Genomic DNA, 22,502 nt, shown 5'->3' with positions numbered 1-22,502 from the left:
TGAAAATGTAAAACCTGCCAAGCCAAGACTCAGATCAGCGGGGGGTTTTTTTCCAGCTAAAAAGGAGTTGCTATTCCAGTTCTCAGTGACAAGTCTCAGCGCTCAACCTTGTTCATTTGGGCTTCACAAACAGATTTAAAATTGCCTTTAAGTTTCCTTCCACTATCAGAATAGGGGAAAGAGGGAGTAGAATTGGTACTGCCCAGTGGCGTTAAACACAAACATATTGAAATTAATGTTTAGTACATAAATAATTCTGAAAGGAAAGAAAAGTGGAGAAAAACACTGAAAAGTTAGATGACTGAAGAGATGGAGATTCTGATAGGATAAAAAAAAGTAAGTGTAACACAACTGTAAAACTTCAAGTGACCCTTTCTGTCCCTAAGCTAAGCTTTGACTTCTTTCTTCATTTCTTTTATCCTTCTGCCTCTTTCAGCTTTTCTATTCTTTAATGTTGCTTCCTATGTTTGGAAGCCACCCACTCATTGTCAGTCAAGCATCTTTCTTTGCTTTCAAGCCCTATTTAAAACTCAATACCTCACTGCACCTTTATTACCCTACCCAGTTTTTGTTCATGCTTTCCTCTCCTTGAACTTTTTCCATGCTCTGTGCTGTCCAAAGCTTACCTTTGGAAGATCTTCATGCTTGGAACCATATTTTGGTTTGGGGTTTTTTTTGGGTTTTTTGGGGTTTTTTGCATAGCATGGAAGAACAAACCAGTTATTCAACCTTCTGTGGTGCTTTAGGGTTTCTTGTGGAAGCATTCTGCTACTCACAGCATCTTCCTGAAGTTGCTCTGTCAATAAAGAAGGAGGGGAAATCAACTGGTGCACATTTTTGGCAGGTAAAATAGTCATTCATCCAGACCAGCTAATGACCTTGTTTCCCATTTCTTTGTTGTTTTCATAATGAGCAAATTGACAGCAGCTACCCTGTGGTCTTACCAAAACCTTTACACAGGCTATAAAAGAGATGTTATTTGCTCCTTCCACACCCTTGTCTGTCTTCTACAACCATGTAAGGAAGAGCAAGACTTGCCTCTTTCTCATCTTCCTTCCTCCTACCCATATTAAGTAGTTTTGAAACACAGTTGAGATAATACTTACAATATGTTGCCAGAAACTAAATACTGCTTTAGTACCCCACAGAGTATGCTTAGAACTTTTCTGTTTTCAATCATTCCACTAAATCTAGCCAGAATACAAAAGTACATAGAATAAGTGAAACAATGATACCATATACGGTGGTGGGAACTTAGCAACAAATTAAACTCAAAGAAAAAAAAAAGAAAAGAAACAAAAATAAAATAACAAAAAAGACAACTCTGCAATACTTTGAATTTGGCAGAGTAGCAACACAAAAGGTCAGTGACAAATAATTTCTGTGTAGACTAAATCACCATTTTTAGGAATGTTATCCTAAACTTGAAAGAAATGCCAGTTGAAATGAACATAGAATCTCCCCAAGAATCTCACTTAACAAGCAAGAATGAAGTCCAATCGAGCCTTTAAAGCTTACAGTCTGATAAGTCTATGACAAAATATGGTTTGAAATATAAATTTTATAAAAATATAAAATTAACATAAAGGAAACTAAAGCTTAAAATAAAATTGGGACATTCATGAATGTTTAAAAAAAGTATGAAATATTCAGTAAAAGTGAAACAAAACCAAAGCAAGCAGAACAAAGCAGATAGTCAAGGTGTCACCAAAATAGTCAAGGGCCTTTACCAATCTTTCTGTCCTTATTACCCTATGATCAGATATATTTTTATGTTACGTAAGGCACAATAAAAGGTATGGTACAGTTTTCCAGTTGTACTTTATAACAGTAATTTTTCCTTATCTCTGACTCTTAAAAAGATATTTCCTGCTTTGCAGTACAATGCATATTGAAAAACATATGTGATTTACAATGCAAAGCATCATATGTGAGGATTTACAAGATCATAATATGATTTATGTCTCAGAAGCTAAGAATTTGACCCATTGAACAGAAATAAAGAGTTTTAATAGAGCCATGTATTGTTTAAAACTGTGAAAGTGTGTTCTGATCCAACTGAAAGCCACAAGACTATATTTGTGCAGTCTGGTTCATTATCTAGCTTAAGGTTAACAAGCACAGTTCATTTACTAACTTTAACTGGAATAAAAATGCAATCATTTTTATTCTCCTATAACAGAAGATTTGTGTTACATCATTGATAACAATTGATGACAATTCTCAAATAGCAGCCTTCTGCGTGGACTAAGATTATGAGTAGGTTTTCTTCAGGACCCACCACACGACACCCCCTGCATTCCTTCCAAATTTCCGATGCTTTGCACCATCATTCCAGTTCTTAAGGAGTAGTTACTACACTCTGCAACCTACAAAAGTTCTAAACCATGTCAAAACCTAATCTTGACTGATGCAACTACTCAGTAAAGCTGGAAGCTGTAGCACAAACAGAGCACAGACAGCCACTAATATTTGAAGCAGTATTGATTAGGTCTGCTCTAAATAGATAACAATGTTGAAAATGCTGGCAGTTTTGTTTACCCCAATGCTCTAAATGCTGCCAGCACCTGAGGAGCAAAACAGTATGGTCAACAGAGCTCAATGCTGTCCTTACCTACCCTAAAAATTGCATTTAAAACAGATTTCATTATCTTTTCACTTCTCTATTGGCTCTTCTCAATGATCTCAGCTATTGTGTTCATTTCATTTTGTATCGAAGTTGTAAATAAGAATATGTCCTCTCCCTCCAATCTGTTGTTTCAGTCAAACCTGTATTTCAGAGTTCTGTCTCAATTTCTTCTTCGGGATACAAATTTTAGGCTTTTTCTTTCCCATCAGTACATAAATATGTCACAGATATTCAATTGCACTTTCAATTGCACTGATCTAAAATAAGTGTTACTAGATAGATGGACAAAACATTGAAGAAAAATACATAGATCTTTACAATTATTTTTTTATCAATACCACAAAGTTATCATTATTTTATAATTGCATGTCCCATCTTACATCTCAAACTTTTTTCCATAATTTCATGTTCAAAAGAACATTAGATTTCCTTTACTATGATATGACTGGAGGAGGCTATGAAGTCTTAGTCTATGAACCCAAACTTCCTAAAGGCTTTGCTCATCTTTAAGTATTTACACAACTGAGTTGTGATCGTTTGCCTAATTTTCTGCAAGTTATTTTTTAAGGCACTTAAGCTGGTGACATGCTTCTTCTTGGGAGTGGTTCACAGACATTGAGGAGCAGGTCCTTGGTAAAGAAGATACTACAGGAGCATAACCTGTATTGTTCTCCAGTATAGCACCTGATAAAGCACTCAGTTATGGACACTCTCATGTTACTGAGGAGATTCACTTAGTGACTCCCATTTTGAGACCTCCACCATCTGTTTGGAATCCAAGTGCTACTTTCCTAATGAAAGAACACAGATCAACATCTAACATTTCCCCTAAGAGCCAAACCCATGATTCAGCTATGTCTATATAAGATCCAGTTCCCACTACCACCATAAGCTTAAACATACCTTTTCTCAGAAAAAAAATATGCACAATAACTATGATCAACTGTCCTTCTGCATGAACTTTCAAGAGTATAGTTTCACTTACCCAAAGGAGAAAATAAAGATAGTCGGAGATTCTGTATTAGCAGCAGGTCTAAATACAGGACTTCCAAGCCCATTCATCTTGGGGGACAAGATGTCAGCAAAAAGACAGGAATATTTCCTCTTCCTTCAAACTGATCTTGTAGACAATTTCTCCTTAAGTATGATGACAAAAAAAGGTGTATATATTTACTTTAGTTCCTTCTGTTCTAAGACTTCCAGTCTGTCTGTTGGACAAGACCCATCAGATGACCATAAAACTCTGCTGGACAAATCTGTTGACCAAGTGATCTGTACAGTTCTACTTCATTTCATAAAAATCAACTCCTTCCTCTATGACTATGACGTTTCAATTAGCTACACAGACTAACTATACAGATAATTCCACTGAAATTTATCTTCATTAAAAAGATGAAGCGCTGTGGAAAAACAAAGTATGACCATACAATCCTTACAGGTAAAACAGAGTTGCAGTTTGCAACCCAGTTGTGTATACCTTACAAGATCAAACAGTATCAATCAGCTACATACAGACACAAATCATCACAGATATATGCTTATATATTTGTACTTGAAAATTAAATGCAGAAAAAAAGGAACCAAAAAAAACAAGGACATATATGACTATTGGAGGTAGTAACATAAAACTGAGATCCCAAAGGGAATTTCATAAGCCCAATGATAGAAGAAGTAGAATATACGGTACAATGAGAGTTCTCACAAAGGACTGCTTATCCAATTTAAATGCTTTATTGTACCTTGCAGAGGAACTGTCAATCAACCTTTCTTTCTGTAAAAATTGTAAGAAAGGTAAAAGAAGACATAGCTTTCTTGTGATAAAAAAGATTGTGCAGATCCAAGCTGCTTGCTCTTTTCCAGGAAAATTGATCTTAGTATTGCTGTGAAATAGCAACGATGAAGAAGAATTTGGGAAGTGGCAAGCAACCAAGCACACAATGTAGCCTACTTTGCTTTGTAATCACAGTATCTAGATGATTAAGAATAACTAACATCAGAATAGGCTTAAAAAAGCAGGTTGGCAAATGCAAAGTTATCCTATTAAAGAATTAGTGATGCAGAACTCAGAATGAGGCATACTACCCTCCAGATGAAAAATACAATGGTTTTGCCTGCCATGCTATCAATAAAAAATTGTCCAATTTTATGAAGTTTTTTGTGAAGTTATTTTTAGCACATTGTAGTGAGAAGTATTTTTCATTGCCACAGAAGTATTGTTTCCATGGCAATTTTCTCACTAAACATGTTTTATTTGCCTTTACACAGAAGAACAATTCTTTTAATGTTTAGTTATATAGTTAAAATCAATTAAGAAATCTCACTGAATTCTTTAGTGGTTCTGCAGACAGGGAAGGAGAGAAAGAAAAAAAAAGAAGAGAGGAAGGATGGGAGGAAAGGGAGAAAGAAGAAGGAGAAAGAAGAAGAAAAAGTTAGAAGAAGAAGAACAAGAACAAGAACAAGAAAGGAAAGGAGAGAGGCCTTCTACTTTTAGACACAATTGATTAAGTTCCAACACCTTTCTTCAATATCTACAAATGAAAAAAAAAAAAAGGCTACAACTTGTGGCTTTAGTTGTGTCTACAAATAAACAGTCTTCTCTGTCCTAATAGTCCCAATGCTACACTGGAGAATAACCCCACTGGAAAAAAAACACAAGCAGGAAGCAGGTAGGTAGTGGCTGGAAGACAATGTTAAACCAAATAAGAAATAAGATCCTGAGACTCAAAAAATGAAGAAGTTGAAAATGAAACCTTAAAGACAGGAATGTCACAGAACTAACATAAGGCTTATCAAGAAGATCATTACATAAAGACTTGAAGTCTTTCCTCCCTAATGTTGTTTTGTTTACTGAAACTATAAAAACTTGCAGGTCAACAGGTTCAGAGAACTATAGTTTCAAGTACCCGCTATGCACTGAAGTACTGTAGGGAAAAGAATGATAGTACCAGCATGGTTCAACGGCCTCTGTACAAGTTCAGGATTTTTTTGTCATACTCCTTTCCAAAAGGAATAAAACTCATTATCACAGCCAGACCTCAGTGGCAAGCATTCTTAACACAGGTGTGCACCAGCCTAGAAGAAGGGCTGAGTCTGTGACTTGCTAGGTGGGCAGCCCTGCATGAAAGATTTGTGCCTGTATGGTTGTGGTGGGTTGACCCCACCTGTATGTCAGGTGCTCACCAAGCTGCTCTATCATCTGGGCAGAGTGAGGTGGAAAAAAAAAAAGAAAGCAGAAAAAAACCTCACAGGTCAGATAAAGGCAGTTTATCACAGAATATTCTGAGTGGGAAGGGACCCACAAGGATCATTGAGTCCAGCTCCCAAGTGAATGGCCCATACAGGGGTCAAAGCCACAACCTGGCCATTATTAGCACCATGCTCTAACCAACTGAGCTAACCTCAAGGTTAATAATGCAAAAGCAAAGGCCATGCTCAGAGGCAAGGGAAAACAAAATATTTCTTGTCTACTTACCATTAGCAGGAGATGTCCAGTCACTTCCTGGGAAGTAGGGCTTCTATATGTGTAGTTTTGCTCCAAAAGACAAACATCATACTAGCGAATGCCACCCACCCCCCTTTCTCTTAGCTTTCAGTGCTGAGCAGATGCCATATGTTATGGAATGTCCCTTAGATCAGCTTGGGTCAGCTGTCCTGGCTGGGTCCCCTCACAAGAACTTGCCCACCCTCAGTCTACTGGTGAGGGCAAAGTGTTGGAAAGATGGCCTTGCTACTGTGCCAGCACTGCTTAGTAGTAGCCAAACACTGGTGTGTTATCAACATCTTTCTGTCACCAACACGCAGCACGGCACCATGAGGGCTGCCATGGGAAAAAGTAACTCCATATCAGCCTGACCCCATACAGCAGTAGAGTCTGTTCCCTCAAATGTACTGGTAGGTCAGACTGCATCTTGTGCAACTGAAACACTGTAGGCAAGAGTGGGAACTTTTGGTTGGGAACATATTTAATGCCTTAAAACACAGGAATGTCACATAAAGAACAATTGTATCAGGTCAAGGATACATAAGCACAGGTTATATTTCTACATTTCACTAGCTTCAAGTTCTTAACATTTCCTGTGTGTTAAAGCGTTTCAGTAGTTCAGACATGCTTTTCATATTTCTTTTTTTTTTACCTGCAGCCACCCATCACACAAGACACTTAATTTAAAAGTGATCTAAAAGGGTTTCCAACAAGACCTATTAGAACGTTGGCAATTCAGAAAAATTAGCAAGAACATCTGGATTTTGCTTTCCAAATTAACAAGGAAATGAAATGAGAATTAAATGAACCGAAGACGATATATCACAAAACAAGTAATTTGAGAAGTGTTTAAATTAGAAGTAGTATTTCATGGGTAAATAGTAACTATCCTAAGCTGCACGTAACAAAATTATGAAAATCTCATGAGTGAGACTTCTGGTTTTTTCACTGACTATTTTAAATATATGACGAAAAGTGACAGGGCCATTGTTTGTATGGAAATTTTGAGGTGTGATGGTTAGTTAAGCATGTAATAAAGAGCTTATGAATTCCCAACAGGCTGACAGAAATTTAGGTGTCTGAAAAATACATTGCAGATCTGTGGCTATGAGTTTTCATTTCAGTTTCTTCTTCTTTTTCTTTTTTTTTTTTTTCCACTGTGTGATAACTGAACATATGGAGATTAATTTAAGTGTGGGAGTGACAGTGCAGATGTCTAATTAATTGCCCTAGAAAATAAAAAATGTTTCTGCCTTACCATAGAGGCCATTTGGCTGAAGCAGTGTCTTACATTATCAAAATCTGGATGTAATATGCAATATTTGATGTAAAAACTGAACAGAAGGCAGGAAAACTTAGTCAAGAACCCATCTTAGCCATTAGCCAAGATTTCAAGTTGGAGTAGGTAAGCTGTGCTGACATGTATGTGTTCTGGTTATTGCTCGTCAGCCACCAAGGAACTACAAATATGAGTGGGTACAAGTAAAAGAGTGATGAATTTATAAATAAACAAATGGTATGGTCAAATAGACATATAGGCAAGTTTTTCTTCTCACCTCTAGCAGAGAATGTTTTCAGAAGAGATATGGGTGAAACAGAATGTGGTTTTCTTCCCTCACATAGCTCAAGTAGAGACTGGATTTACATTTTCAGGATTTGGAGATTTATGCTTTGTTAATTCTTGCCTTATTCTTTCCCTACCATTTGTTTCCCCACAGCATAAACCATCTGGCAGATAATTTTTAGTAAAGAATTTCCTGAAAGCTCTTCAGTGCCATATTACTTACAGTATGGGGGGGGGGGGTGTTTAGTTGTTTTTTTTTTTTTTTCTGAAGAAGAGCTGATGGATGCTGTCATCAGATTGTGTGCAAGTCCCCTCTTCTAATGGGAGTACGCTTTAAGGATTTTCAAGCTGCTAGGGGAGAGAAAGGTGTTTCAAGGATAAAGCAGCTCTGACAACAGACAAGGAGAGAGTGTCCCCGAAAATACATCAGAAATATGCAGTGGTCTCTGTCATATAGGCTGTAATGCTGATGTAAAAACTCAGTTGTGCCACAGTGCTTCAGACCATTATACAAGTTGTGCCTGATTGCAGGTTTGATGAGTAGACATCACACTACAGACAGGACTCTGGAAAGACTACATAAGTTAGTGAGAGGCTACAAAACTCAATAGCAAAAGATCACATAACTTATTTTATGTCAGGTACAATTAAAGGAAGACAACCATCGAGCGAAAATAGAAACTCGAATTATTGTCCTTGTAAGCATCTCCATCATTATCTTGCAGAGGCATAGCCCTCATGGGTTTATATTGGCCATGAAAGACAATTTATATTCCGTTAAAGTCTTCAGAGGCAACACTACTTTTACTTATGTGTTTTCTTCTGTGTTTTCCATTTCCAAACCCTAACAAATCAAATGTTTTGAATCTTGCAAACCTGCCATCAAACATTCAAAGTTCATGAGAACACTTAAGTGCAATAAATAAAGGTGTAAGAGAATGTGATGAAAAGGCAGATAGTTTCACCTAAGAACTGACAGCAATTCAGTGGACTGAAAAAAAAAAGATATATCATGGAAACCTTTTGTAAGGGTAAAGCAAATTGTTTAATTGCAAGGTTATACTATCATTAAATAAGGAGTAGCAATTATATCAAACTATATTCATAAAAATATAGTTATTAACTTGTAAAATTAAATTTAATGAGTGAACAATATATGAAATTTAAAGTCTGACAAAGGATAACAAATTTCACTTTGTAGATTAGATTTTATCTTTAAAAATAAGGATTGTAAACTTTATTAAGGACATTAGAATTTTATAATTTAGAGAACAATCTGATAGCATATATGGATACATATTTTCTTTCACTATATCATCTTTTTCTCAATGCAATATTAAACCCATCGTTAGAATAAATATTAACTATGGAGGACAGTAAATATCAGAGGAGACAAGAATAAAATGTGGATATTTTTCCCTCAGCAGTTCTTTAGATGATTAGAAGCTTGACTTTGACACGCTCATTTTGGGTGATAATTGCTTTCTCTATTTACTAACTAAACTGGTACTGTCCAGCAATTAGTGAATTAGTTTTTTAACAAGCTCTTGCATTGATAGTCCATCAGAAGGCTGTTCCCATTTTAACCACAATAAAAAGTAAGCATATTTTCTTATCAATGTACACAAACATTATTTTAGTTCATTTGAATTCTCATTAAACTTTGATATGCCTTCCACAATTTTCACAAATACCATCTTTAACATGAAACTCCTCCTTCTTCAGGGAAATCTGATTATGGTTTGAATATTTTTGCTTTTTAATCAGATTTATGCATAACATGTATCATAGTATAAGAACACTGTGGAAGAATAAAATGAAAGCAACAAATACTAAAAATTATTTCTCCCAAGACATTTAATATACAGCAAAATATGGCAACTATTCTGTAATCATTGTATTAATTAAACATATCCTCTAGTCATCAACTAAATGTACATAATCTAGAAATAACAATGGAAAAGCAAGCCAAAAGTAGAGAACAGATAGCCACTGTCAGGAAGGAAGAAGTATTGTGTAAGCTGCATAGAGAAACCTCATAAGTCATGTTTGAAAGCAAGACAAAATAAAAAACAAATAACAACAACAAAACAACAATTCCCCAAAATTGGTGTGACTAAAGCCAAGTGGAAACAGACCATACCATTGACGTTCATATAGATTATGGTATACAAATGCAATATTTGTCTTGACCACTAATAAAATATCTTTGAAATATTATTTAGATATATTTGCATTTATTACACCTCATTTCATTCGTGGTTCAAAACAGAGGTTGAAGGAATTGGAACACAGGTGAATGAATTTTATATGATTAATTATTTGTACTTTTGTGCGCAGTTAGTTTTTAATTCCTGTTGACTGACAGAATTCCTCTAAAGACAGCCCTGAAAAATAGGATATGAATGGATTGCACCAGTCCACTAATGAATATCTAATATACAATGACTCAGAGGCTTATGCTTGAGATCTATTACCCCTTTAATTTCTCTTTATTCTGAACAATTAATAAATGTCTTTCTCGATCTCTATATTCTAATAGGTCAACATATACAAAGTGGAACCAGGACTTCGTTGTTTAATTTTCTTCCTTCCTCCCTCCCTCCTACCACTTCAGGAAAGAGGTGAACGCTCAGCAATGTCACTCCTCCTTTTCACCCAGTGGGCCATAAAAAAAGCTGGGGAAAGTTGAATAACAAAATAAATTGGACCTGCCTGGTGATTTCTATTTAAAAACTACTTGGCGATCCTTGTAACTCTGCTGAAAATGACACAAATTTTAAGGCTTCAGATCAGATACTTCTTTGATGTATTTCAGGAGTGAAATAAAGCTGAAATATACTAAGGAAAAAAATTCTCTTTCTCACAATAATGGAAAATAAGTGCACTTGTTAAAATTTTCAAAGGACAGACTGGAGATCTGGTAAATACTTTTTAATATTGCACATGGAAAATAATGACTATACTGAGAGGGATACAGAAACTCCCTGACACAATGCAAGTAACATATTTTCATGAGTTCCTTTAGATAGTTTATGTGCTAAACCTACAAAGGCATGCACAAGTTCAACTTAATATACATACGTATTCTATTTGGAGTTTGTGACAGAATGATTAAAAAAAACCCCCATGTAACACAGGTATGAGATATATATTATATTCCTTGTTTTTTCTCACATCATTGTATTTACTTTACTGTAAAACCAAAAATATAATAAGAATACATTCTAATGAGCAAAACACATTGAAAGAGAAAATAAAAATGTTGAAGTACGCTATTTGAAAACTCCACCCCTCAACCAACCTGAAAAAAAAAATTTTTGAGGAAAGGCAAAAAAATTATCTGTGTTCCTATCTATCTCAGTCAACAATGAGAAACGCCATGCAGCAAAAGTACTGCAGTACAGAGTAAGAGTAATGTTGTAACTTCATCTCTGAATTTCCTAGCATTATGGATTTAAGAGAGGTGCTTTATCTTAGCTTTACTTGCCTGCCAATTTAATGTTTGATAGTTTTTTATTTAATTTAGGAAAGAGGAATAGACTATAGGGGGGAAAAACCCAAAACAAACAAACAGACCTTACCTGTACACACTATCTGTTTTCTGGATATAAAGGTCTTCCTTTTGTTGGTTTCATTTCTTATTGTTAACATCCATTGCTCATCATAAAAGTTCTGGTTCTTTTTCTTAAAAAAAAAATGAACTTTTGTATGGTTCCCATATAAAACCATCAGATCTCTTAACTTATTTTCTAAAATGGATATTTTCGCTTGTCTTTGCAGCAAAGTTAAAATGGATAGCGATATGCATGAGAAAATGACCAACAATAAGGAAAGGAAACATTTTTTTAGGCAACAAGGTGGACTTTCTAATACCAACAGAATTTATGGTTATTTTACTATTAGCTTATAATTTTTAAATTTTTATTAGTTTTGCTAATTATAGTACTGGTTTAGAGTTTTGGCTGGACATATTTTTAGATTAGTTTCCTTTTAAAGCAAGTTCTCCTTATGAATATGCATATTTTTATATTTATTTATACACACAACAAAATTTTAGAGGGGTATTTTTGACCCTTTTCTGAGTGCTTACATTTCCCTGTAGTTTGACAGAGCATCACAAATGTCTACAGAACCACAAAAAGGTGGGAGGCAAATAAACATATAGTGATTACAAAGATCTAAGCTTAAGTCTCAATGTCATTTTCAAAACAGGTTGTGATAGTGCTGGCACTTCACCTCTGCAACTCAAATGTTATTCCTAAGAAACTCCATGTACTACATCCATTATGGGACCTGCAGTCATTTTCTTCCTACAGCTGGCTGGTCTAGCAACAAAGTATGCCATCTCAGAGGAGTTTAGTCTAAACTGAGTCTTCTATCAGGACTATGATTGACCAGTTCAGTGGAATTCAAGCCAGGAATGTCCTGCAGGCGTTCTGTACACCAGTATCCCTTTCCTCACAGATAGTTCTACTGGACTCCAACTTATTTCATTCATGCCATTACTTAAGATCATGTCATTTATTTGATCAAGATTATTCATCTTAATTCGAGTTAATTACTAAAAGTTACTAACAAAAATTGCACTAGTTAAAAATGTTTCATTCATTAAAAATCACTAGCAATGGATTGTTTTAAAACCTAGTTATCCTGGTGTATTTTCCTCCTTTTAACATCTTGGCACACATTCTCCAGATCAAGGGCCACTTAAAAGTAATGGCTGGTAGATGAAGAGAATCCAAAAAATCAGGCAGACTGAAAGAGAAGTTCATCTCATGTACCCACTGTTATCCTTTTAAGAGACAGACATTTAAATTTAAACTGTATACCCTTGTTTACCTCCAGAATTAAAGAAGAAATAGGAAGAACTACAGACTTATCTTAAACATTTAACTTAGAATACATACATTGTCTTCTAGAGCCTGTAGCTTCTCAGCACTGTCTATAAAAGTTTATCAGTACAGGTCTAGATTTGTTCCTTTTAGATGCCCATGTGAAAGCAAACAAATCCCATCGCACTGGCAAGGGAAGGAATAACACACATGAACAGTACAAACTGCAAATTCATCATCTGATTCATTAATTCCACAGGATGTTCTTGGAGTTCAGTTTGGTTTGGTTTGTTTGGCAGGAAGCATGGAAGAGGTGCTACTTGGGAAACAAAGCTAAACAGAAGGCAAAGTGAAGGAAAGAGTACATAAAACGAAAAGAGACAAAGGGAGTTGGGCAGAGAAACAAATAGGGTGGAAGAGTGTGGCTCATGAACCTAGTGCAGGGCTGGGCAAGTCCTAAAGGAAGATCTCCAGAAGATTCCAAATGACTACCTCAGCTGTTTCTGAAAATGTACTATGGTGTGATTGAATTCTTCACTGGTCCACCTCTGCATTTTCCCTGCATACAGCAGGGAAGTATGAGCACTTGTGTCATCCCCATTATACAATAAAAGTCTCCTCTCTACTACCTTAGTCTGGACCAGATGACAGGGAGAGGTGATTCTAGCTGAGCTTGATTTAAACCTCCCACCCTCCAGTGCCATTACAAGTCCTTCTGCAATGACCTGTAGAGCAAGTATTCCTGTAGAGAGTGATTCATTAGATAAATATGTGTTTTCAGTGTAGATAGCAAAAAACTGCACAAATATGCTAGGATAGTGATTCTCAGATGCTTTCAACCAGTGGATTATCACTAGACCTTACATATGCTGTCAAGGACATCTCATACAATTATTCCTAACTATAGTCTCACAGACCAGCTGTGGGCCTTTTCTGGTCTCCTGGTGAACGATTCTCAGTGCATGGCTTGCAGTTTAAAAGTGTGGCCAGGACTTGGAGGCTTGAATGTGAAAGGCACTGAGAACCGGTTGAACAGTGAAACAAACTGGTTGTTTTCAACATCAAGCTGAGTGAAACACAAAAGATAAACAATCTAAGTTTTACTGTAAATCTAAAATTGAATAGATCTAAAAGCCTTTTATGTGTATTTATTTTAAAACCCCTTTTAGTAATCCAGTACATTTTTAGTAACATAGGTGTCAGATTTAGTAATTATTAGGCATGCGCAGCTCTCACTGAATCCAATCAGAACTGAAGAGAACAGAACTGCTAATGTTTGGACTGCTGTCACTTACAAAATATTCTTCTATCTTTTAATCCACTTCTGTCCTAAAACAAACTGCCTTTACTGCTGCATAACAAGTCATAGCCTGAAGAAAACCTGCAGCAGTACTATCACTAGATGTGCCCATAACATCATATATTCAAGCTCTGGTGGGTCAATACAAAGGTGCCACGGTATGAGATTGGCAAAAGGGAACTTAGGCAGAGGAAAATCCTGTTTATCTTTTCTACTAGTACATAATAAAAATACAGTTGATGTTACAAGGACTTAGTTAATTTTCCTCGGTTTTATGAGCTAACAAGCAACATTCTGAATTATTTTTAAAAGTTTGTTTCTAGTCACCTTAATGACTGTGCTATTATTTCATAATACAGACAGTACCTTATTCAAGACTTTCTTCTTTCGGCTCCTCATAGTCTATGCTTAAACATTATAAGCATACTTGATTTTATATATACACAAATATCAACATTTTATGTAATACTTTTGCTATAATTTATATTACTATGGAGAGGTGTTTGTTTTGAAGCTTTGATGCTAGATATTATTTCCACACTTTTTCATAGATATCCAAATTTTGATCTTGATAATTTTCAGATCCATTATTTGTAATTTGAAAAGATTATTCCTGAATAAGGTTTGCAAGTCTGAGCTCAGAGTTTTAAATCATGCATGTGAAATAGGACATTAGTAATATTCTTTAAATGCAAATTTATATAGGTGGGATATTTTTCTTGGTATCTTACAAACAGTCAAGACGAATTAGAGCAGTAGCTGATCAACAAGAAGAAATAATTTATTTCTGGTCATCGTTTATCATTTTAATGATTAATTCTCGACTGAGGTAGTAGGGATAAGGTAGTGCATTTTTTCTGTTCGCCCTACTTGAAGGAAATGTAAAATGGGAACTATTAGCTCTGATGACTCTTAAATGTTTCAAAACCATCTTGAACAATCGCCAAGGGGCAGAAATGCTAACGTTTGCTGAAGGAACTAAGGTTTAACTGAATTATCTATTTTCTTATCCAAAGGACTTTGAAGTAGCATTGCTAAGAGATTTATTGTTCTCCTGAAGACAATTACTCAGCACTGATGAGAGAGGGAGGGGTTACATTCACTCTTCCTAAAACCAATTTTTTTTGAGTCAGGAGCATGAGTCTGACTGGTCAGTGATGTTGATAGTAGCCTCAGAGAGAGATAGCACGGTTACCCGTTGTTTCTTATCTTGGGGAGAAGAGGAAAAATAAACAAGGCCCTTGGCACTCGATCACAGAGGAGAGGATCACAACATTACAATTTACAAACCAGCTATTCAGTCAGCATTAATGGGAATAGGTTCACAAAAGGAGTGAAATCGTTGAAGCCCCACAAACATCAGCTGAGAAGAGGCTCTCAAAGATAAGGCCACAAGTTCAGCACACAAGTTCAGCAGAGAAGCCTTAAAAAGCAACACATCTAAAAGTACCCACAGTATCACAAACCAAGAACTAACACTTTTATTTTAGTCCAGAATTGTACATACCATGAACCCCCAAAAGCACTTTTGCACTTTAGTAAGTATAATGGACACTGTCACATTTTGAGTCCTGGGATGATAGGTGAGTGCATGAGCAATACATATCCATACTGAGGACAGACACCAAGAGATGATGGCTAACAGCAGGTCCAGGGAGACAGCAACAGCAGTGTATTTTTAACAAACACTCCTAGTGAACTGGACCAAATTGCTTCCAGGACAGCCTTGCTTAAAACCTTGGTCACCCTTTAGGAATTCAAGAATTAATTGGCACGTGTCTGGCCACGGGGGGAGGGGGGGGGGGAAGTATCAGCTCTAAACTGGGGAAGTGTTATGTAGGAAAAGTCACTTCCATGCAGGTCGCTGGGTGTTCACTTTATGCATTTTTCAGTAGTTATTTACAGAGTGATAGCATACATGCATTCACCAGTCATTTCTCACTTTCTAAGAGGCAGCTATGGTCATACTGTCTCATCACCATCCATACTTGGTTTTATTATTTTTTTTTTTGTTTTATCATGAAAAGCTTCCCAAACATGTTTTTTCCCCCTGCTCTTAACAGTAATGTAAATTATTGCTATCCTACTCTGCTCTGTTTTTTCCCTTCTACTCTCTCATGTCTGATCAAACTCTTTTAATTGGTCAGATTCTCCATCAATTCCAGGATTTATGTTTTGGTTTGTTTTTTCTTTGCATGTAGACATTGTGTCCTTGTTCATGAAACACTTTTCCGCTTTCATCTTGTCTAGGACTGTAATGGTGCTGGGCTGCAGTGGTACCTGAAAAGAACATGTAAAGAAAAAACAGTTAACATATTAAATTCAGCGCAATAACTATTACTTCTCACATTTCTTTGCTTATTCTTTTAACCTTTCACCCTTCTGATCCTGCAGTATCACAAGACTATCACAGCAGAAGAACATAAAAGTAGAAGCAAAAAAAATTAATAATTAAAAAATGTTGGGAGGGAAACTGAATAGAGAAAATAAAATTAGCTATTTTAAGTTATCATATGCATTCACAAGAGGAAACATATCATGCACAAATCCTGAGCTCCTGAACAATCGAGAAAAAGAATTTTGAGCTGATAAAAGTGCAAATGTTTACAGATAGGCCTCTTTCCTAAGGGTGGGGTGAACGATTTCAGGATGAAATCGTGATATTGTTTTGTTTCACCAGGTCATTGCTAGGTTGCAGGGGTGAACAATCGAGCAACTTGGTCATTGTGGCACCTACAAGACAGTGAGTGGTCTATTGTTTGCTTATCTAGATGGCCGTTTAGTCTTTTAGGCAACAGATTGATCTTTTAGGATGTAGGATAGTGGAAACATCACAAGACGCAGCCTTCAGGGCCTGTCGGGAATCAGGGCAGGACCTCAGACAGGAGCGTGGAGAACAGGAATCTTCTCTAGGGCGGACTGCAGAACGTGGTTAAACAGTGGTCACAGCCGAGAAAGCCGACTGGGAAAAGTGTAGCTCGTATGGAAAACATTTGGTTCTGTAAAACCCGTGGAAACTTTAGACACTCATCTCTCCCTGCTCAAACGCAAATATTTTCCTGACTTCTCACACTTTCTCTGTGCTCTCCACTTTCATCCAATTTAATAAATTGACTGAGTTTGAACAGGATCAGGACTAGCAGAATAGCCGAGAAAACAGTTTCCAAAAAGTTAGGATCTATACACAAAGTATGAAAAGTCTGTTTTCTACTTTCTCTTCTCAGATCACACCCATCATGAGATTTGGCCAAAAGGCCCCTAGTTGATATGGAATGGTGAGGTGGTCCCTCAGACCTTTCATCACCTTATTAATTTTTCACCAAATACTGTAACAGTCCAAATTCTCCAAATTCATACTCTTTACGTTAAAAGTCTCATAGTAAGTAGATCAGCTACAGGCAACCCACTTAAATTCTCTGCCACACATTTTCTTCATCTGTTAAAATGTATGATGATTGTGTTTGTAGAGCGGTGGTCGTGGAATAAGGTGAGGTGTTGGCACTGATTTGTCAAGCCTGACCTTTTCAAAATGTCTGCAAAACCACCCTGAATCTTCCTGAAACGGTAATGTTTCCTCAAAAGTTAAATGAAAGATCTCCAGAAATATTCTTTTGCGCATCTTGGTTTTGCTTGCTTTATACCATTGGTGACCTACATTACATGGAATATTTTCTGTTAGTCAATTACACGTATTAACCTTTAGAAATAGTAGGAGCACCTATTTTCTCACAAAAAACCCCCCAACATTAAGAGTATGGCAGATGGAGTATTAATTTGGAAAACAATTTTAAATCCTCAGGAGGAAGATTCTGTGGAGATAGAAGAAATTTCTTATTTTCAGTCAAGGTGCTGCATGTTTTTATGCTAATCCTGCATAACAGTGAAAGAGGAACACTAAGTAACTATTATGCCTTGAAAAATGTATCCAGTTGGAGAATGCTAGTATAACAGTATCTCAAAAAGTTGATGTTGATATGTACCCTTCCCACCTTTCTTCCTTCCTGTGAAAAAAATAGGACAGTATTCCTATTTCATAGACAAAGAACTTAAGCACAGTATACCTACCTTTTCTCGAGACAAGCAGAAGCAGGTACAGACACGTACCCAAACTGCAATGTGTTAAACACATCATCTCCTTTAGCTGTACCACAGCTAGTTTTATCTGCCTTAGAGCTAGGAGAGGACGGAACTGTGCAGAACACATCTGCCAGTCTTACAAAGCTGTATCGAGAAATGCAATTTCCAAGTGCCTGGGGAAGCCTCCCTGAGCTACAGCCATCAGTGCAGAGGAGGGTGCTGAACTGCAGACAGAAGGAAAGAAAATTTCTTTTATATATGTTCAGACACTTTTATATTCTCCTTTTGGGAAGAAATGCAAGAAATCTCAACAGAACAGTCACAGGATTGCTTACCTCATTATTTTGATTTTTCAATTGACCTCTGGATATGGAGAGGTAAGGTAGTATTTTTAGCAACATCCAAAATGGGCAGGAGCCATTTAGTGCTCACAGTCTCCTTTGATTACCTTTCTTGAACAAGGAGAAAAATGTAACAGAGATTCAGGTAAGAAAGAAAGAGACAATGAACCTCAGGCAAGCCATAATAATAACGTAATTAGGATGATTTATTTATTTGCCAGTCTTTGTGGGCTGCTTTGTGCTGACTTCATCCTGTTGCTTTAACCCTCTAGGCTCTGCACCATCTCGGGTTTGCCACTGTAGTGATACATAAGCTTCTCCGTTTCCTTTGCAGTACTGTTTCTGACAGAGGTGGGATTTGAACGGTAACAAAAGCGAAGAAGGGTATTACTTATGCAGGCTCAAAGAACCTGACAGCCTGGGACACAGCTGGCCAGTCACTCCACCGAGATGCCCAACAGAGAGGTGGGGAATGTGTCAAAATACAGCTCAAAAAAAAACACACAAAGGGGTTATGGAATGACATACAGCTTATGCACGGCTATTTTTCTTCGCAGGGGCGGAGGAAGATCTAGTGCACTGGAAGTGGAAAACTTAAATCAGGGTTTTCATTTCCAGTTTAATTCCCAGCCCTGTTATTCACTTCCAGCATCTCCCCAGAGAACTCACTTGGGCTCAAACGTTGATAACCCCATTTGTTTTTCTCTCCCCAGTCGAAGAGCCTTCGTCTGGAGACTGGGAGGCGTTGAACACCTGCGGCCTCCACAACTTCCCCGTTCTCCCAAGGGAGCTGCCAGGGTTCCCCCAGAGGCGGGCACGCCTGACGGGAGGATGGACCCGGAGCTCCCCAGTCCCCACCACGGGCAGCGAGCGACATGCTCGCTCCTGCCGCTCCGGACCCGCCCGGCGGCCCCACGCACAGGAACCTCCCGCCGCAGCACACCCCGGCAGCTCCAGGAGAGTCTCGCCCAGGCTCCGCTGTGCCCCCCGCGCCCGCTGCTCAGCTGCCGCCAGCGCGGGTCCCACCGGCACCGCCCGGCGGTTCTCAGGAGGATGAGGCCGTGGGGCGACACCATCCCAAACCCCTACGGCCCGGGCACGGCACGGCGGGCACAAAACAGCATTGCGGGCACAGCGCCCCCGCGCCCCCTGGGGCAGGGGAGGACCACGCCCCGGGAGCCCGGCGGTCCCTTCGGGCGGCTCCACCCCCCCGGCCCCGCCCCCGCCCCCGGGACGGGCCCGGCCCCGCACACGGCCCCCGCCCACCGGGGCAACTGGCGCGCCTCGGTCGGGCCCGGCGACCGCCCCTCCATCAGAAACCCGCGACCTCTCCCGCCGCCGGGGGATCCCCGCCCCCGCGAGGCAGCCCCGTCCCCGCTGGCGGCGGCCCGCGGCCCACGGGCGGAGGGACGCGACGCCCCGTGTGGCCCCGCCCCCGCCCCGCCCCGCAGGAGCCGCTCGTGGCAAAGTCACCGACCCCCGAAGCCCGCCGGGCTCCATCAAACGACGCGGCCCCGCCCGCCGACGTCATGGAAACAACCGCGTCAGCCTCCCGCCCGCCAGTGGCGGCGGCGGCGGGCGGGCAACGCCGCGGGGCCCCGCCCCCGTGGGCGCCGTGCCTACCGGGGCCCCGCCTCCGCCTCCCCCATTGAAGACGCTGCACGCCGGGACCCCCCTTCCTCGGCCGGGCGAGGGGCCCCGGTCACGTGGCCGGCGCTCCGCGGGCGGTGAGGGGGACGCCGCGAACCGACGGGCGCGGCGCCGGGAGGGGAGGGGGCGGTGGGCGCGGGCAAGTGAGTGACCGCCGCGGGCGGAGGCGGGAGGCGGGCGGATCGCCGCGCTCCGCCCCGCCCCGCCCCGCCCTGCCCTGCCCGGTGGCGCCCGGCTCCTGTAGCGGGTGCTCTGCGGCGCAGGGGCTCGGCGGCGCGCTCGGCACTGCCCGGTGCGTGCGGGGGAAAGCAGGCGGGCGGTCGCCGGGGAGCGGCCGCGGCGGCGGGAGCGCCCGCGAGGAGGGCAAATCGCCGATTCCTGCCGGTGAGGCGACGGGGGCGGGGCGGGCGGTCCGCGCCCCCCCTCCTTCCTCCTCCTCCTCCTCCTCCCCCGGCTCTCCCCGCGCCGGTGCCCCCTCCCTCCCTCCTTCCCTCCCCAATTCGGTCGCCGCTTCCCCCCCCGCCCCCTCTCCCGCCCTCCTCCCGCGGTCGCAGGGCGGGGGCGGCGCGGCGGGGCCGGCCAGGGCGGGGAGCGCGGGGACCTTGTGCGCTCGGCGAGCGAGCGAGCGACCGGCGGCAGGTTCACGGGCGCCTCGTCCCGGCCCCTGGCTGGCTGCTGGTCGGCCCCACGGCGCCGAGGTAAGCGCGGCGGCGGCTCGGGGCGGCTAAGCTCCCGGCTGGCCGGCCGGGGCGGACGGCAGCGTGGCGGCAGGTGCAGCACTGCTCCGCTTCCCCCGCGGGGCTGCGGGCCGCGCTCGCTGGGGGGACGGCGCGGCCGGAGGGGCTGGGTGCCGCGCTCCCAGGCTTTCGCCGCTTCTCCGCGCAGGTAACCGGAGCGTGCACCTGGACGCTGCCGTGCAGCCGGGGCACGGCGTGACCTTGAGGGCAGCAGATGCGGAGCTGAGCCTCCACGGGAGCGCAGCGCCGCGCCGTCGGGGACCCCGCGGCCGGACACGGCCGGCACGGCACGGCCCCGCAGCCCCCGGCGGGCGGGCGCGCTCACGCCGCGGATTAAGGTGGTGCTCAGCCCCCGCCGCCCGCCGGGTTAAGTAGCCGGGATTAGCCCGCTGCGGCAGCACGACACCGACATCCCTGGCGCTTCTTCGCCGCCCCGCGGGGGCTGGGAGCCCGGCACCCGCCCCCGCGCAGCCTCCCCCGCCGCCTCTCTACGTCCCTCGCCCGCCCGCCCGCCGCGCCCCCAGGGCGGTGTTTTTGGCCGTGGCTGAGTCGTACGCCGCTCTCCGTCGGAGCAGGCGGGCAGATTTGATTTATCGATGCCTGGCCGGACTGCTCATCGACCGGTGTGCGCGGACGGGGAAGGGATGCGGCATCGCTTCGGGTGCTGGGAAAGAGAAGCCCTCGCGGGCGTTGCTCCGCGGGTGAGCCTGACCCCGCGCGGGGCCGCTTCGCAATGGGAAGCGCCACTCACGGCGGTGTCATCCTCGTCCTGGCGGTGCGTGTAACCTTTGATGTAGCACCACGTGAGTTTGGGAGCTGGCTGGAGCCTCCGCCGGGGGATGGCTGGCCGCTGCCGAGCGCGGTCGGTGCTCGCCTCTCGAGGGGGAGCGGAGTGGGGCGAGTGTCCGCGCCGCTGCCCGCCCGAGCTTCCCTCCGAGCCCCTCGGTCTGTCGGTAAAGGCTGAGGTCGGAAGGATTTAGGATTTGGGGAGGAAGGTCTCATGGAAAGCTGACGGGCAGAGGTGGTCTGTGGTCCTGGGGAGCGTTTCCTTTAGTGTGGCGGTGCGAGCGGTGTTTACAGGGGGCAGGAGGGGGCTCGGCCTGAGCTCGGAGGCGCGTTTGGAAACCGAGAGCTGTGGGTGAGTCTGTCCCAGGGTTCGCAGCCTGAGGGGCAGCGTATTAGCACAGCTGTAACAGGAGTCTGTGCCGTGCTATGAGTGTTCCATTCTCCACATAAATCTTTTTTACGTTTGACTTTTTAAACTGTAGCGGGCGGGTGAAGAGAAAAATGCACAGTAGCAAAATTTCGGTGGCTTTTTTCTTGTCATTTTAAGATCCACATTAGAGAAATCTTTAACTATCTGTATATACGGCATTCTTGAATTTGTAAATTCAGGCGCTGAGGCTTTCCTCTCAAGATATGTTCAGAAGGAACTGGCAGTAGTACCTTATGCTGTGTCCGAAACCCTCATTCTGAGAATGTGGTAGCTGGTAGCTGCCCTTAGAGTGCTTGAGGGGTGATGAGCTAGGTGAATATTCAACTCATGTCCTTTCTTAGAAATCAAGTTTCAAGTCCACTGTACTTGTGAAATATCCTCCATCATTAGTGGTTGGCAATCTTGATTTGCTGGGGAATTAAATGAGTGTGCCTCTGGAAAACCACTGTCTGTGGAAAAGCTTCTGCATCTTCAAAACATTCATGGATCCTAATGAATTTGAGTTGAAATAGTGTTTTTTCAGGTGGTTGAAAAGGTGTTTGTTAGATAACTTGGCAACTCCTTGGTTCATGATACAATATTCAGAAGGTAGTAGCTGTAGCTACAGCCAGGGCCATTTTTTTTTCCTGTTTGTTGGAGCATTTCAAGGATTTGTTTCAAACACCACAAATA

General features: G+C 41.8%; 1 protein-coding gene across 10 annotated transcripts in view; it reads left to right on the top strand.

Annotated features, from left to right (window-relative positions):
• The first annotated feature begins 19,872 nt into the window (after positions 1–19,872).
• Positions 19,873–22,502, top strand: part of ATP2B1 (ATPase plasma membrane Ca2+ transporting 1) — a 62,409-nt gene continuing 59,779 nt past the window's right edge. For 2 of the 10 annotated variants that reach the window (XM_032687136.1, XM_032687143.1), the window contains exon 1: positions 20,142–20,261. The gene's annotated coding sequence lies outside the window, so the exon portion shown is untranslated. Of the gene's footprint in view, positions 19,955–20,141; positions 20,262–20,439; positions 20,576–21,136; positions 21,390–22,502 lie in introns of those variants that run through there. The other 8 variants (XM_032687141.1, XM_032687140.1, XM_032687139.1 and 5 more) reach the window with 7 other exon arrangements.

Source organism: Chiroxiphia lanceolata, chromosome 5 (assembly GCF_009829145.1).
Source record: "Chiroxiphia lanceolata isolate bChiLan1 chromosome 5, bChiLan1.pri, whole genome shotgun sequence".
Taxonomy (NCBI): Eukaryota; Metazoa; Chordata; class Aves; order Passeriformes; family Pipridae; genus Chiroxiphia; species Chiroxiphia lanceolata.
Note: the sequence above shows the minus strand (reverse complement) of the source record. Positions and strands in the feature narration are given on the sequence as shown.